Source organism: Thalia democratica, chromosome 1 (genome assembly GCF_965202585.1).
Source record: "Thalia democratica chromosome 1, ktThaDemo2.hap1.1, whole genome shotgun sequence".
Taxonomy (NCBI): Eukaryota; Metazoa; Chordata; class Thaliacea; order Salpida; family Salpidae; genus Thalia; species Thalia democratica.
This window is the reverse complement of record NC_139165.1, coordinates 1527477-1544860: the sequence shown is the minus strand read 5'-3', so window position 1 is coordinate 1544860 and position 17384 is coordinate 1527477. Positions and strand designations below refer to the sequence as shown.

The 17384-nt window shown below is 23.4% G+C and overlaps 1 pseudogene; it reads left to right on the top strand.

The window, feature by feature from the left end:
* The first annotated feature begins 11378 nt into the window (after nucleotides 1-11378).
* Nucleotides 11379-13999, top strand: LOC145841730 (transducin-like enhancer protein 4; annotated as a pseudogene).
* Nucleotides 14000-17384: the final 3385 nt, after the last annotated feature.

Below are 17384 nucleotides of genomic sequence, written 5' to 3'. Positions count from 1 at the left end.
AAAAAACACTCTACATTGATGTATATTTTTGTGCAGTTTACAGTTTGAGTTTATTTAAAAGTTAAATTAATTAAACGTTCAATGAAATTACAAAATACGTCAATAATTTCTTCTCTTTTATGTTTTATTCATTTTCAATTTTATCAAAACTTATGACACGTACTAAAAAATGTTATAGAAGTATGAATAGTGCTTTTGAAATTTCTGATTGTTTTACTATTACTTTAGAAAAAATTAAGTTTTGTTTAAAATGCTTTTGTTTGGGTTAAAAAGAAATAAAGTATATGCGTTTAATGAGGTTATTTCACAAAATAACTGATATTAATATTTATTTTCTTTCGTATATTCATTTATTAAAAATTATTATAAATACAAAAATAAAACTTATCATTTGAAATAAAAGTCTTTAAACTAAAAGCAAGTACTTTTGCATTCTAATGTAAAAACTATTATTTTTTGTAAAAACGGTAGCAAAATTTTCTTAGTAGATAAATCAAAAAGTGTTAAACCTACTACATTCAAATACTGCTAAACTTAAACAGACTCCTTTAAAGAGAACACTTAAATTCGTTTAAGTATGTAGGATTTAAAATGAGTAGTGTTTTACTAAATTTATTTTATAGATTTTTTTTTGAGAAACCATAAATGTTTTACAGTTATTTCTTCTAAAAAAGCTCCGTAGACAAATCATTACACTTCAGATTTTATTGTAAGCGCAGCTTTTAATGTTTATCAAATATCTAATCATTTAGATTAAGCTAGTTAAAAAAGTTAAGCAAATTGATTAGTCATAAAGTAAAGCTAAAATATATTTTTTTACAATGTTAAAAAATTATCTTTTGAAAACATTTTAGTAATAATTTGCGTAATTTTAAACATCCATTTAACATTCATCTAGAAAAAAGATCTTTTAAACTTTATAATTAAACAAATAGGTCAAAATATTGTAAAGAATTTTAAGTTTTATTTTGTTTTAAACTAAAATTATAACATTTTTTGTAGTCAAGCATCGTACTTTAACCACCAAATATAAATGAATTATCATGCAATAATTATATAAAAAAACACTCTACATTGATGTATATTTTAGTGATTATTTAGTGCAGTTTACAGTTTGGGTTAATTTAGAAGTTTAATTCCAATGTTTTTTGGTTTTATTTAGGCATGTTTTGGTTGAAGATTATTATTTAAATATTATAGAGTATTAATTGAAATAAAGTTTGAAAAAGTTTTCTGTGTTCATCTATTAAGATTAATTATTTTTTTTTTTAGAAATTAAGTTCTAATTTGTTCTTTTTTAAACAATATATAAGTATATTACTATTTTATATCTTCTTAATTATAACTCTTTACAGCTTTAAAAAAGTGCGTGCTTAAAATATTTGCTAATATAAATAACATCGACCATTCATTAAATGATTGTAAGTTATCTTTAATTTGTTTTTTATGGAAGCCTTCTATTCCTAGAAAACATGTAAACACGTGGTACTGTTCCACCTTATTTCTTATTAGCACCAGTGTACAGATGTGCAAACGCTTTCTTATTGATTTTGGTTCGATGTTAAAACTACTAACCTATATACAGTTTAATGTTGAACTTTTGTATTAATTAAAACTATTACAATTTAAAGTTTAAAAACAACTAGAATTTTTAATATCAATAGTCAGAACCTTCAGTTCGCTATTTAGCTTTTAATAAGTTTAATATAATTATTATACCTTACTTATATGCATCTTATTAGATGTTCTAGTTTTTCTGTTCTTTTTTTGTATAGTATTGCTATTTTATAAACGTTGAATTTTCTTCGAAGGTTTAGGATATCTAAAATAAATTGTTTGTGTTTCTTATAGTCATTATAAAATATGTTTATTTAACTTTTAGCACATAACATTAAACTTTTACTACGAAGACCTTTATTTAAAGGAATGTAAAGCTATTTTACTCGGTAAAAACTTTAGTTTACATTTTATATAAATAAGTATAATGAAAAATCTTATTTAAACTACTTATTTCAATGCACAAAAAGTTTGGAACTTTTTTGACACATGTTTGTTTGTTGGTCTATATTTTAATATTTTAACTAAAAATAATATAAGTTTAAAAATAATAGTTGAAAGTACTTTGTTTTATGCTTTAAGACTAATAAAAATTAATCAAGTTGACTTATACTTTATGTAAAAACTAATTAAGAGTTAAAATTTCATGCATTCTATGTTTCATACAAGGTTTAAAGTTTATTAATAAAATTAAAACGTTTTACAATGTGAAAAAAAAATGATCAAACTATTTGGTAAAATAAACAACTAATTAAAGAAATTAGTTTGCATGAAACAAACATGTTTTGTTTTTAAAACGACTACTTAATTTAAAATAAAGTTTAGGAAAGAAAAAAAAAACTATGTACGCTTTGTTATATACTTTCTCATTTTAACTTACTACCTTGTATATTGTGTGTGATCTTTTAAATCTCAACAACAGCAGATAAAATACACATATATTACTAAAAATTCTAAATTTCAATAAGAAAGACTCTTCAGTTTAATAATTATGTCAAATAAAATACACACATCTGTATATTATAAAAATGTAAAAAATAAATAAACAATACTATTCTGTTTTTTAAAAACATCAAATTTAATACACACATCTGTAGATCACAAAAATATAAAAGTTTAATAAACAATACTATTCAGTTTAATAACACATTAAAAAAAAAAATACACTTATCTGTAGATTTCAAAAATATAAAAGTTTAATATACGATACTATTCATTTAATAACAACATCAAACAAAATACACATCTGCATATTATATAATATAAAAGTTTAATAAACAATACTAGTCATTTAATAACAACATCAAGCAAAATACACATCTGCATGTTATAAAATATAAAAGTTTAATAAACGATACTATTCATTTAATAACAACATCAAACAAAATACACATCTGCATATTATAAAATATAAAAGTTTAATAAACAATACTATTCATTTAATAACAACATCAAACAAAATACACATCTGCATATTATAAAATATAAAAGTTTAATAAACGATAATATTCAGTTTAATGACAACATCAAACAAAATACACATCTGTATGATATAGAAATAAAAAAGTTCAATGCACAATAATGAAGCTTTCAATTTAATAACTTATAATGTCACATGCTTTGCTCAGTATAAATATGTTTGTTCATAAGCAATATTATTTTTTTTAATACTTTTAAGAAAGTAAATTTATTTTAAACAGTTGTACTGTATGAGTAAATACTATATATTACGGCTTATTTGTATTACAGTTCAAGCAAGTTAATTTTATTTAGTTAAGTAGTTAATTTTTAGTTTTTTGGAGGTACATGATTAAAAAAAAAGTTATTTTTTAATTTAAATATCAATTTCAAACAGATACAATTGTACAAGAGGTAGGTTAAAATGTTTAAATTATTAAACAGAAATAATAATAAGGAACTTAAAAAAATTTCAAAAACTTTAAACTTTTTATTTATATTAAGAATAATTTTAATTAATAACTGAAACTATATCATACTTTTTTTTAATTTTAAATGTTATAAATGAAAGTTAACTTTTATTTTTCTGGCATTATGTATATAAACTTTAAGTTTAACGACAGTAGTTATTAAAAATAGTTTAAGAATAAACTATTAGAACTAGTACAAAAAACCTTTAGTTACTAATAGAAAATAATACAAACAAATTTAATATTTAAAAAGTATGTTTTTTAAAGCTTATTTTAAGTAATTACAAACGTTTTACCACCTGTACAATATCAACGACGAATACAACAACCTAGGAGTTTGTGAAAAATTCAACATGCAGTTTTCTGTGAGCGGAGATCTTAGAAAAGGGAAGACAACTTTACTAGGAGTACCTTGTCCTCACTGTGGATACTATGATTGTAAAAATCCAGAATGCTAAGGCTAAACTAGCTTTTTTATCTAAAGATTTTATCTTTACTTAAAAAAAAAATTTGACTTCATGTTATTAATGCTTCACTTTTTTTTTCTTTAATTCATTTATATTGTACATAGTTGAGTTTTATAAAGTTAGTATTAAAAAAAAAGCTAAACATCAATGTTTTAAATTATGATTTCAAAATGTTTTAGGTTCACCTTTTGCTCTACTTCTTATCATATAATGAAAATATACAAAATTAAATAGTCTATAAAAGTTCTATCAAATAAAAACTAAAAAGATGTTTTGGTTATATGTGTTTAAATTTATGTTGTAATGTTATAATGTCGTAAAGATATACATGTATAGAAAACTAGAAGAAAGTTGTTTAATTATTATGTAAGTTCAACCCTTTAATACAAAAATATCAAATGAGTTCAGTTAAAAAAACAAAGTTTGTATGGAACTTTAGTTTGTCTTAACAAAAGTTAAAGATTATAGTTTAATAATAAAAAGGCATATTTTTTATTTAAATGTTCTTTAGTTTCATAAATTGTTTTAGACTTTTTGTTATCTAAAATTACTACTGGTTCTTATGTTTATTTTACCAATTTTTAGAGTAAAAAAAATATTTAGAAAAATAACAACTAACGTTGTTTTCTAAATTTATCGTTTAGTACATTTAATTTAAAGGAGTAAGACTTATTTGGTGTAACCCATTGACCGAAACATTAAGGGACAAATAGTATATCAGTATTTTTTGAATAAGTTTACAAAACTGTTTCATAAATAAGATATGTTACTGCATTAAAGCAATGTTGTTGTAACATAAAATTAATTTCTCATAACTTGTTGTATTTATCGTGCTAAAAAGATCATTGTAAAGTAGCAACAAACTAGTAAACAGCAATTATTTTTTATGATAGCAAATGTTAATAAGTTAAATTGTTTGCTTAAAATTTAAAAAAACTTGAAAAAGTTTTTTAATTTCTATAGGAGAAATTCTTGGATGTAGCTTGAAATTCATTTTCGAGATGTTAAATTGAAAAAAACCAACTAAATATTTAAAACTGTAGTGGTTTATGATTAAAAAAACGTTTTTGTTATTAACTTTATTAAACACAATAAAAAACATTTAATTGTAATAATTAAAATTGAAACATTTAGTTATTTTTAGTTTATTATTAGTTGTTTTACTTACAGTTTAGAACATTTTTTCTAACTTTGTAAGAGGCAGTAAACTAGACGTGTGAAAGGACACACGAGAAGAATTTTAAAACTTTTAATGAACTACAAACTATTGGTTTACTTTTAAATAAAGTTTTAACCCAACTCAGTGTAAAATAAAATTCAACTTATTAAAGTTTTTGTCTAGTCAGGTATAAAGCGACGTAACAAGCTTGAAAGCATTGAAATTTTTTTTTATAAAAATGTTATTAAAAGTAAAAAGGAAAAATAATTACAGCCAGTTATAGTTTGTAAAAAAATTTCAATTGTTTATTCTCTAAAATAAAATGTTGTACAAGCTTGTATAAAAAAATCAAGTATCCCCTCAGAAGAATTAAATATTCTAATCTAGTTATCTAAATATAAGTAGTTTAATTGTATCAATTTAACATAAATAGCCTTCTAACGTTTTGTTGTAAACATTAAACAAAAACAGCTAAAATAAGCTATGACTATTCAAATATATAGTTTAAGCATTTGTTAACAAGAGTTCCTAGCCATACAATTCCTAGCCACCAACAACAGTGGCTCAACAATCACTTCAACTGGCCTTAGCACAAAACCCTCAATTGCGAAGCAACCCTCATTTGTTGGGTAACCAACACCTACTTGCAAACCCACAACTACTTAGCAATAATCAGTTGCTAGGCAACCAAGGTTTATTTCATTCACACAATAATGGACATCATTCACACGGGTTATTCCCTAAACAAATACAAGTTGATCAACAAATAAAACAGGAACTAAAAGTTGATCATCTTCAGTATCAAGGTATGTTTTGTTCAAAAGCATAAATACTAAAAAACAATCGTTTTAATTAATTTATCAACAACAATACATTTTAAGTTGAACTTATGACTAATTAGTTATTTAAATTTTAGATAGATAAACACTATTTGCTGCATTCGTATTGAACGTATATATTTTTAAAACTTTTGTTCATAAACTATTTATTAAGTTAATAACATATTTTAATGTTAAACAAAAGTGAATAACCTTTGTTTTTTACGCTGTCTTTGACTAATTTAGGGTTACAGAGAAAAAAACATATTTGCTATTAACAGGTCCTAATGGTTCTTTTCAACAAATAAAAATAAAATCTGAAGATCATCAAAAACAAGTTGGTCAACTTAATTTATTATTTTTTATGCTATTTTAGAAAATTTAACAGATTAACAAATTTCAGCACTTTAATAAAATCTACCTAGACGTGACTATTTTAAATTCAGTACAAAATTAAGTTAAATACAACAATTTATGTTTGTTAACTACTGTTAAAACTAGTTTTATATTACAAGTTTTAAAATAGCTTTAACAACTTATAATTATAAGATTTTGTATCTTTATCGTTTCACCAAAAGTTTTAAAGTTTAACATATTTCTACAATCAAAATGTTGTTTTTACAAACGCACTTCTCCGATCTTTATCTAACACACAGGTGTGGTTAATATAATTTTCAAGTGGTTTATGATTATATTTAAATTACAAGTACATGTCATGCAGGTGTAAAATTATTTAAAATTTGAAATACTATAAGATCTGCAGAATTTTACTTTTTGCTTTTCTTTAAGATAAAGTTTAGTTTGACTAACTCTTAAAACTTTGATAAAATATGACAAGCAATTGCTTATAAATCTAGATTAAGACGAGTTAAGACAATAACTTAAAAATAACAAACTCAAAAAACTGCCAAACTTTGAACTTAAGAACTCCAGATTTAGAGCTTTTGATTTTTAAACGCGTTTCGACCTTTTTTTAGTGGTTTTTCTGATGGCAGTTTGTTTTTCAAAAATCGTTACTTTAGTTGTTTTATACTTTTGTATTTTATATAAACGTTTTAAGGTTACAGTAACCTAAACGTTAAAAACTTTGAAAATTTGTAAAAGGCTGCAAACATTTTATTTTCTGCTTTTTGATTTTTATTTGAATAATGTAGTGTAATTAACTCTTAAACTTTTAATGAAGTATGACAAACAATTGATCTACAAATCAAGGTTAATACGTGTAAGACAAGTACTTAAAGATTAAAGCTCAATAAATTGCCAAACATTTTACGTAAGAACTCGAAATTTAAAACAGATGACATTTAAACAATTTTTGTCGATTTTTGTGGTTTTTTTGATGAAAGTTTTATTTCTTTGTTTTTCTTCAGAAAAGTACGTTGACGCTTAAATACATTTCAAAAATCGTTACTTTAGTCGTTTTACTGTCTTTTGTATCTTGTATGTACGTTTTAAAGTTATAGTAACTTGACAAATTTCAAATTAAGAAAAACTTTTTATTGACTTGTTTTTTTTGTTGTTTTAAGCTTTGAATTTTTACTTTTTGTGAAAACTTAAACTTTACAGCAAAATTATTGAAGAAAACAAGATAAAATAAAAATCAAGAGCATGCTATTTTTAGGTTGTAATTCAGAAATTTTTATTCTTATTATAGTCGTATTGGTTTATAAAAACATCTATATAAATTTTATTTTGTTGGCTACTTGTGCCAGATAATTTAATAAGAGTAATAAGTATTACATAAATGTCGTTTACAGTTCAGTGCTTTAAAAGTTTTAAAAGTTTTAAAACTATTTTTTTCTTTTAAGTATTCAAATTTAATATTAAAAACTTTTATCTTAAATAAAATTATAAACCTCTAAAATGTTTTAAACTTAAACAATTTTATTACAAACTAGTCAACATAACACTTTAATGAAAAAAAAAATTAACGGTCTATCGTAATAGTTTTTTTGTTCTATTTTTATACAAAAGAACAGTTAGTTTAAATTTCTAAAACAGAATACAAGTTTGTATAAATTCAAGAAACAATTTTTGTTTCTAAAATATACACGTAATAAAACCTTTGTTTATCAAAATAATATATTCGATGTTTTGAATTACCAGGATTTGGCGAGAAAAATTTAATTAAAAAATTCTGGTTAATTTTTATTAGAGATAATATTATAAATAAAAATTTTCCAATTTAAATAAGAAACATATAAACAACCAAATAAAAAAAAAAAAGAAATACGTAAAAAATACGTTTAAGATAATGTAAGATAAACAACTATACTTACAAAAGGAAAATTTAATTCTGTGGTTTTTTAAAGACTGTTTATATTAACTTTTATTTTTATATATATTTGTATACAACCTTAAACTAGTTTAAAATATCATTAAAATATCATTAAAATGTTTGGCATTCTGATTAATGTCAGGTAACTGAGAACGTCGTTTCAAACTTGATTTACGATGAAAAGAAAAACAAGTTGAATGGTTTTAGTTGTCACTAGATAATGTTTGAAAAAGCTGTAGATATATAGATTGTTATTATTGTCTTAATTATATAAATTAAATAAGATGTCCTATCAGCTATACCAATAATTGAAAGAAATTAGTTTTTTTATAAAGTACATAACAATTTGTTTTAAGTTGAGAGTTCAAACAACAATGAAAACAAAGTTTTTTTTTGTGTTTTAAATAGTTAACTATAAGCTTTGCTTGCATTTTCACTTATTTCATCATATTAAGTTTTTAAACAAGTTAAATAAAATGAAATTAATTTAATAAAAATTTAACTACATTTCTGTTTAACTATTTTTAAATGTACTTTAATCTAATATCACTATTTCTATCGTATAGTAATAAGAAACTTAAACAGCATTAATGGGTTTATTTGTATTTTTAACAGTTCTCTACAAATATGTATGTACATTTTATAAATATTTTTGATATCTAAAAAGTACAAAATAAAAACAAAACTAATCAATTTTTTAAATTATTTTTTTAATTTCTTTTTATTAGATAGTTTTCTACAATTATTTTTGTTATAAGCTAATACTATCACAAATTAATCTCAATATAAGTTTTATAGTATTAAACACTTTAAAGCAACCATGATTAAACTATTAAGTTAACAGTATTCTTTTGTGAAAATAATCACGAATAAAATATTATATTACATCCGCTAATACAAATTGGTCTCATATAAAATTTCTTATCAAATTACTAAACGTGACGTTTTGAAACTTTTTATAAAAAATATCAAATTACAACCACAACTTTGAAACGTCTCACCAAATATCAAAGTTAAAGGTTCATTTTAAGTCCGTTGCTGCAAAATTTGCATATTGTAGATTGCTTGCTGCTGTTGAAAAGAAATGACTTTTGTGATTAGTATATTTAGTATTTTAATTTATTTTTAGTACATAAATACGTCTCTTATACATAATAAAATATCCTAGTTTTTTAGTTTTGAAATGCAAACTTTATTTTTAATTTAGTTTGTTCAGTGTTTTGCTCAGCATTATTTGTTTTTAATTTAAATAATTTCTTCGTTTTTTATTTGTTAAAAGTTATTAAAGAACTTTTGAAACATCCACATAAAAACTTAAACTAATTTAGTTACATTACAGAAAAATATTGTGTGTTTCAAAACTTTAAACGTTATATAAGATTATTATTATAAACTATAAATTAATTAAGTTATCTGATACAAAAGGTGATTGGAAGTTTTTTATTTTAAGAACATAGTATTGTATGGCTTTATTTATTAAAATGGAACCTCAAGTAATGAAACAAATATCAAACTGGATATGCAGCAGAGACGTGATTTTAGAAATGGTAACATAAATAATCACCCTAACAACCATACTTATCAACAAACTAATGGTAGTAACAATAACTTGCATCACAATACTGGTAATAACCACAATGCTAACAATCACATTAATGGATTGAATGGAAAGAAAAGGAAACTTGATAGTGGTGAGGTTAGACGTTTGAAAACAATATAAATAAGTTTTACACATAATCACTTATATTTGAAAACAGCAATTAGACTCGATGATTAAAACACTCAATCTATCGTTGAAACAATATCATAAAACAATGTGTTCGCTTTTTATTCTCAAATACTGATAAAAGTTTTTTGAATATGTAAAGAAAAGTTAACAAATATTCAACTAACAATGAAATTTGTTCCAGATATCTGAAGAAAAAAGTAATATTGAACTGAAAGTTGATGTGTCTACTCCTGTTATTTTTTAATCAATGATTAAATAGTTTATTTACTGTAATAATTACTGAATGAAACATTTAGTGCTAGTTAGAGATTTAAGTAATTACAATAAAAAATTATATTTATTTAAATAAGCTGTATATTCTGTTTTTTAGTTTATACTATAGGTTTATAAAAACCGAAAGCAAGTTATAAAGTTAAAACAAAATTTTAGAAAAACAAAATAATAAAATTTATAAAGTTAAACTTAACCTAAGCAACTTTGTTTCAACTGAAATCAAATAGTTACTTAACCTCATTTATTATTCATATGTTATAGGATCAACAACCTACGCAACATTCTGCTTCGATTACGAACCAGTCAAATGGGTATCACCACAGCGATAAAAATAACAATATTGTAAGGAGTCCTGGTTCGATTCTAAGTAATGGCCAACCACTAGGTAAAAATTTGTTAAATTAAATTTGTGATGATAAATATAATGTTATAAAAGCACACAAGTTTAAAATTAGTAAGTTTATTAGATTGCTGTGACTTCAATATTTACCAAAGGTTAATAACGTATTTTTTAGCATGTTCTTAAGTTCAAAACTTAAAGCATTACTTTGAAGTAAAACATTCTCAGTTTTTTTGTACTCTAAAACTGTATAATTGATTTTTTTTAATTATAACTATATTATAAAAGCAGAAAAGGCTAAGAAAATCTAGAAGAAGGTATAAGATACAAAAACGACAAAAATATTAGCGCTCAATCAAACATTACACTTCCTAATTTAGGTTGGCATTATTTTGGTTAAATACTACAAAAAATGGTATTGTCAATTTCAGAAGACGAAAAAATAAGAGTGTTGGCAATTATAAACACCTTAAAACTTTTACTTTAAGTAATTTTTACGCAGTAACTGCTACAAATAACTTTCATAAAAACTTCAAGTTCTTAATAAAAACTCCTGAAGAACAACTTTAACTAATTTTATGTAAACTCATTTAGTCACATTTATCAGATAGTCAAACAACAGGTACACATCATTCTTCAAACTCACCACGTGTCAGTCCTACTATGACGTCAACAATTCGTCCTCAAACTGTTGTTACGTCATCACAATCAGCTAATTATACGAGTATGCAAGTGCCTCCTAATACCAATATGACGTCACAACTACGTCATCAGAGTCCATATGGTTATCCAATAAACACTCCACCTTCTAATGGTCATGATGCCTAATATGAGGTTAATTTTTCAATCTATTAGTTTAATTGTGAGAAAACAGTTTTGTTGATCTTTGAAATCAAAAAATCATTATTAAGATGTTATAAACTTTGAAAAAAGGAATTACTTAAACTACCATGTTGCTTTCTGTATAAAATTTTTTAAACATATTTTTTCATTCAACAGATTACAACCAAGTACTTACCATTATTCTTCACCAACTGACACGAAACCACAAAGAGTGAAAACTCCTTCAAACTATATGAATGATATGCCAATTGTAAATAAATTGTGTTCATTGATGCATAACGAAGTTGTTTGTGCTGTCACTATTAGTGATGATGAACAGCGACCTCTAGTGTACACTGGTGGTAGGGGATGCGTTAAGGTTTATTATGGTTTATACTTTATGCGTATATGTGTTTATGCATATCAATTAATTTTAATAAGCAATTGCAAATGTCCAGGGTTGAAATGTATTTTTAAGACTTATATACTTTTTTCTTTGAGTGTTAGCGTAGATTTAAAGTAGAAAGTTTTGATAAAGATATCGGTTAGTCAATAGTATTTTATGTACTTAATGACTTAAAAGTTTAACATTTCTTAAATTCGTTGCTGTAAACTAATTAAAGAAGCATCTTGTTTCAGATCTGGGATATATCAGTAGCATCAAAAGAAATGAATGAAATAACAGAACCAGTTAGTCATTTTAATTGTCTCCAGAGGGACAATTACATAAGAAGTTGCAAACTTATAAAAGAAGGAAACTCCCTTTTGGTTGGCGGTGAATCATCTTCAATATCTGTGTGGGATCTCGAATGTGGGGGAGCCCCTAAACTGAAGGTTTGATATACTTGTTTTTTTTTTCAATAAGATTTATAAAAACGTTATAAAATTGAGATACTAACAAAACTATAAACAAAGTTTACATATAGAAATACTAAAATGTGTTGAATGAGAATTAAGACATTTGTTTATATTTAATTTTTGTCAAAATAGATCTAGAATTTTCAGGCCGAGTTGGAGTCATTTTCGCCGGCTTGTTACGCTCTAGCAATTTCTCAGGATTCCAAAATATGTTTCAGTTGTTGTTCAGATGGTAATATTAATATGTGGGACATTCACAATCAACAACTTGTTCAGTAAGTTAAGATTATTGTACAGATTGTTTGAAAAGTTATAAAAATAATAAAAAGATCTCAGAAGTTAATGCTTTTATAATTGTGATCACAAGCTATAACATCACGTTACAAGGTTTAAGACGATAATAAATTGCAATATGCATCTTAGATATATCTAGCTATACCTAATTGATAGAGTAAATGGCACGATATTTTTGGTTTGTGATTATCAAACAGTATATATGCCAATATTTCTAAGTAACTGTTTTATAATAATATTATTAATATAACTGAATAACAAAATAAAATTAAGTTTTGCTGTTAAGTTAATCCTTGTTTGGAATAACCCTACATCAAGACATTTACAAATGTTTTTTTCTTTTAACAGGAAATTCCAAGGACATACAGACGGAGCGTCTTGTATTGACATTTCAACTGGAGGTGACATATTTACAGGTGGATTGGACAACACTGTCAGATGCTGGGACATTCGTCAAAATAAACAAAATAGAATTATTAATTTTAATAGTCAAGTGTTCTCACTAGATGTAAAAATAATTGGATTGCTGTCGGGTTAGTTTATGTAAAGTGAAAAAAATATATAAGATCATACTAACTGTATAAGTTACTTTATCACCAAAAAAAAGTTGACTTTTGTAAAATCTTTGTAACTATAAGACCTTTATTTTCTAAATTTATTATTTTTACCTTTGCTGTGCTTCTTTTCATTGCCTACATTACAACATTTATTTTTAACTGAAGTTTTTATAAAAATGTTTTTTGTTTTATATTAAAAGTATTAGTTCTTACGACCATGTAAATGTAAATAACTCACTATATAGCTTTTTTTTAACTCTATGACTAAAATTTTTATAATAAAAATACAGATTGGAAAACTACAATGTAGAAGTATGTAATTTAGAAAACAGTGAAAAATATCAAGTAAGATATCATGATAGTTGTGTTTTTTCACTCAAATATGCTCATAAAAATGATTGGTTTATTTCAACTGGAAAAGATCAAGTTGTCAATGGATGGAAAAGTCCCTATGCTGCTAATATTTTTAATGTGAGTTGAGAGCTAAATAATAAAAAGCTTTATTTTATATTGTATGCTGTTTTTATATTAAAACATTCATATAATGCTTGTAATTGTTAGCAGTTACCTAAAAACATTAACAAAAATATTATTTTGCTGATTAAAACTGTGTTCAAGTGACCCTGGACGTACTATTGTATTCAAGTGGTGTACGACTCAAAAAACTGCATAGTTTTATATACGTTGAATCCTAGGACCAAGTATTTAAAGAATTTATTATTTTTCGTTAAACAAACAACAGAAAAGTTATAAAATTGTTTTAAAAAAATGTAATATGGATACAAAAATAATTTTTTAATTTTTACAGGTCAAGGAAAACGCATCAGTATTAGGATGTGACATTTCAAAAGATGATAAATACATAATAACTGGATCTGGTGATAAAAAAGCAACTGTATATCAGTGTACTTACAAATAAAAAGAAACTGTTAATTAATGTATTTACACTAAGTAGGCTACCGCATCTATATGTCATTGTAGAAAAAGCCTACAGTTTATCAATTTATTTACGACTATAAGAAACTGTTTATAAAATCAACATATATATTTATCAATTAATTATAGTTAAAAAGCAACTATGTACCAATGTGTTAACAAATATAAAAGGACTTCAATGACATACATAAAAAACTAGTTTTATTCACATACCAAAAACTGTATAAGTCTTCTTTTTTAACAATTTCAAATTAAATAAAGAATTTTTCTATGTTTTATATTATTATGTAATATTTACATTTTTTTTAAATGTTCACTTTTTTTTTTTGTTTTTTTTATTTGTTTATAATTTGATTTAATTTAAGCTGTTATTTTTATTTAGGTTTCTTGATAAGCTACTAAAAATTTATTGTTAATTTGACTTTTTAAGTTTTGATAATTCTTAGAAAGTAAATTTACAATTATTTAACACGTTTAAGTTTATACTTTGACTCATTCTTTTGAAAACTATTAGGTATTATTTATTCTTAAAATAGGTAATATGCTTTTAAACATAGGGAAAACGTATAATTTACAATCATACGTTTTTAATTTCGTTAATTTAGTTTCAATAAACAATTACAATTTAATTTTGTGTTTTTGTGTACAAAAAATGATATTTTATATTTGTAAACATGTATATTCTAGGGACTGTTTTCATATAAACTCTAATTAAAATAAAACGCTATTATAAATTGTAAAAAGTTAATATGGATATGAGAAAATAATTCAAAACAAAATAAATTTAGTTCCTTCTTCTGGTACCTGTAGAAGTTTTCATAGTCGTTTTGGTATGAGAACTTGAAAGAAAATTTCTTAGGGGCTTTTAACTTTTAAATTAGTGAAAACATTGTTGCTTTTACAATTTTTTTTAGATATCTTTTAACTAAATAAAACAAACTATAAATGCATACAATATCAAAAGCAAAAAATAAGTATAATGCATATATAAGTTTAATAAACTTTTCCAAAGATATTAGTTTCAAGTACTAGGTTTAGCATTTAAATTTAGTGTTATTTTACAGATAATTTTAACTAATTCAACTTAATTTTTGAAGTTTGAATTTTTGATAATTAATAACACTTGTGTATATAATATTAGATAGTTAAGCTTAATGGTTTATAACCATTATGGTTTGTTTTAGATTTAACATCAATCTCAAAATAAAAAACGTCTTTGTACTTTAAAGTTATATATATTAAGTAAAGTTCCAAAAAATACAACAGGTTGTTATATGTATTGATTCTATAATTCTTAGAAAGTTTAACAAATTTATTTACGTCAATAGTTATTTGTATCCTTTATTAAATTTAACTATAAGTTTTGCACACATATTAAAAAACCTTTAAAAGGTTAAACTTATGCTTTGATAGTAATTAGTTTAGAGACTTACACGTGTTGAAACCATTTATTTCCATACATATTAGGCAATAAAAAAATATCTAACAATGTATTTAAATATTTATTCACTTTAGTTTATTTAACAGAGTACTTTATGTTAATTAGAAATAAAATAAGAGTTGTAAATTGCTTAATCTTCAACCAATTTGATAAAGATACACTTAAATAACTTTTTCGTTAATTTTTTTTAAGGTATGTTCACATTTCACATTTTTATTAAGTATCAAACTAATTAAGTTTAAATAGTATTCTTGTTTTAGACAATTTTTTTTTACTTAGTTTATATATAAAAGTTTTTACTTTAGTTTTATATAACTTACTAATATACATAGTTTAAATTTAATGCAAATAACTTTACAATAAAGAAAACATCTACATTATATATATTTACAACTACTAGGCAGTTGCAAGGTTTTAATTTTTAATTATTGTGTTTAGCATTTAAACATTAAACTAAACTTTACGGATATTTTTTTAATAAGTTAACTGAACTTCTGAAGTCAATTATCTATTTTTGATACATTAGGTATTTATAAACAGTGTTCGATTTCAAATTAGACACCGATCGCAAAATTTAAACCAGTTTTTTTTTGCTTAAAAGTTGTTACTATTAAGAGGAATTACAAAAAACGTTTCAGTAAGTTTAATATATTGATTTTATAAATTTAGAAATTAAAAGAAATTTGTTTACGTCAAACGTTATTTTTTTATTTTATCAAATTTAAATACATTTTGCTGACACATGTAAAATTTTTATTATACTTTAATTTATACTTTAGAACCATTTGTTTGCAATAAAACATATATTATTAAATTTTTACAATTTTATGTTCATTTATCTATCAGCCATTTTTACGGCAGTTAGAAAAAAAAATATTAAACGATAAGTTTAGTTTTTAACAAACTTAATGAATGCTTCATTTAACGATTTTTCTGGTTTATAGAAATTTTTATTTAATGTACTAAGATATTTGTTTAATACTAAATAAACTTGTTTATAACTAAATTCTTGTATTATGACATTTTCGATTTCATTAAGTTTTACATAACTTTTAGCTTTTACGTTTATATAAGTAACATTACTAAAGTTATTACAATCTATAAAAACTATTTTAAATTCTGCATGAAAAAACTTAGCCAAACTTTTATTTGTTGAAAAGTTGAAGATTTCTCGACAATTGAGTTTATTATTAGATATAAAATAAATGCTCTCTTTAGTTATAACTAGATCAATTTTGACAAGAAACTGGTTTTTGAAAATAATTCTAAAGCTAACATTTCTTAACTATAAATGAAATTTTTTCATACATAATAAATATTAAATAAACATTTTGACAAGATAACAGACAGAAATGTGAAGTATTTCACATAGTTTAATTGATGAACTTAACCAAATATTTTCTTAGTACAAATATTACATATACTTGTCTCTAATTAAAATTAGTGTAAACTCAGAAATAGTTTGAATAAACCCGTTAAAGATTAAAGTTTTTACAAGTGTAATAATGATTGATATGTTAAATCTTCTAATTGATATCTAATTTGCGGACAATTTTGTTTGTAGTTATTGTAATTTATATGCAAATAACCACAAAACTAATCTTGGTAAGCACGTTATCAAAATAAGCTGCCATTATTAGCAAGTAGTTAAAGAGTATATGTGTAAGTAATTTAAAGCCGCGAATAATAATTTTAAGTGTAAACATTTTAATAATGATTGACACGTTTAAAAAACTTTTTACACACTGAATACTTACTTATAACATTTGTAGTAAGTATAAAACTACTTGACTTATCTACTTGACTGTACTAATACAGTAAGTGTCACAAAGTTAAATATATTTAACTTGCTTTAAAAAATTGTTACACAGAAAAAAATCTTTTAGATAAAAAGTGTAATAAATCATCAATATAATATACAGGTATT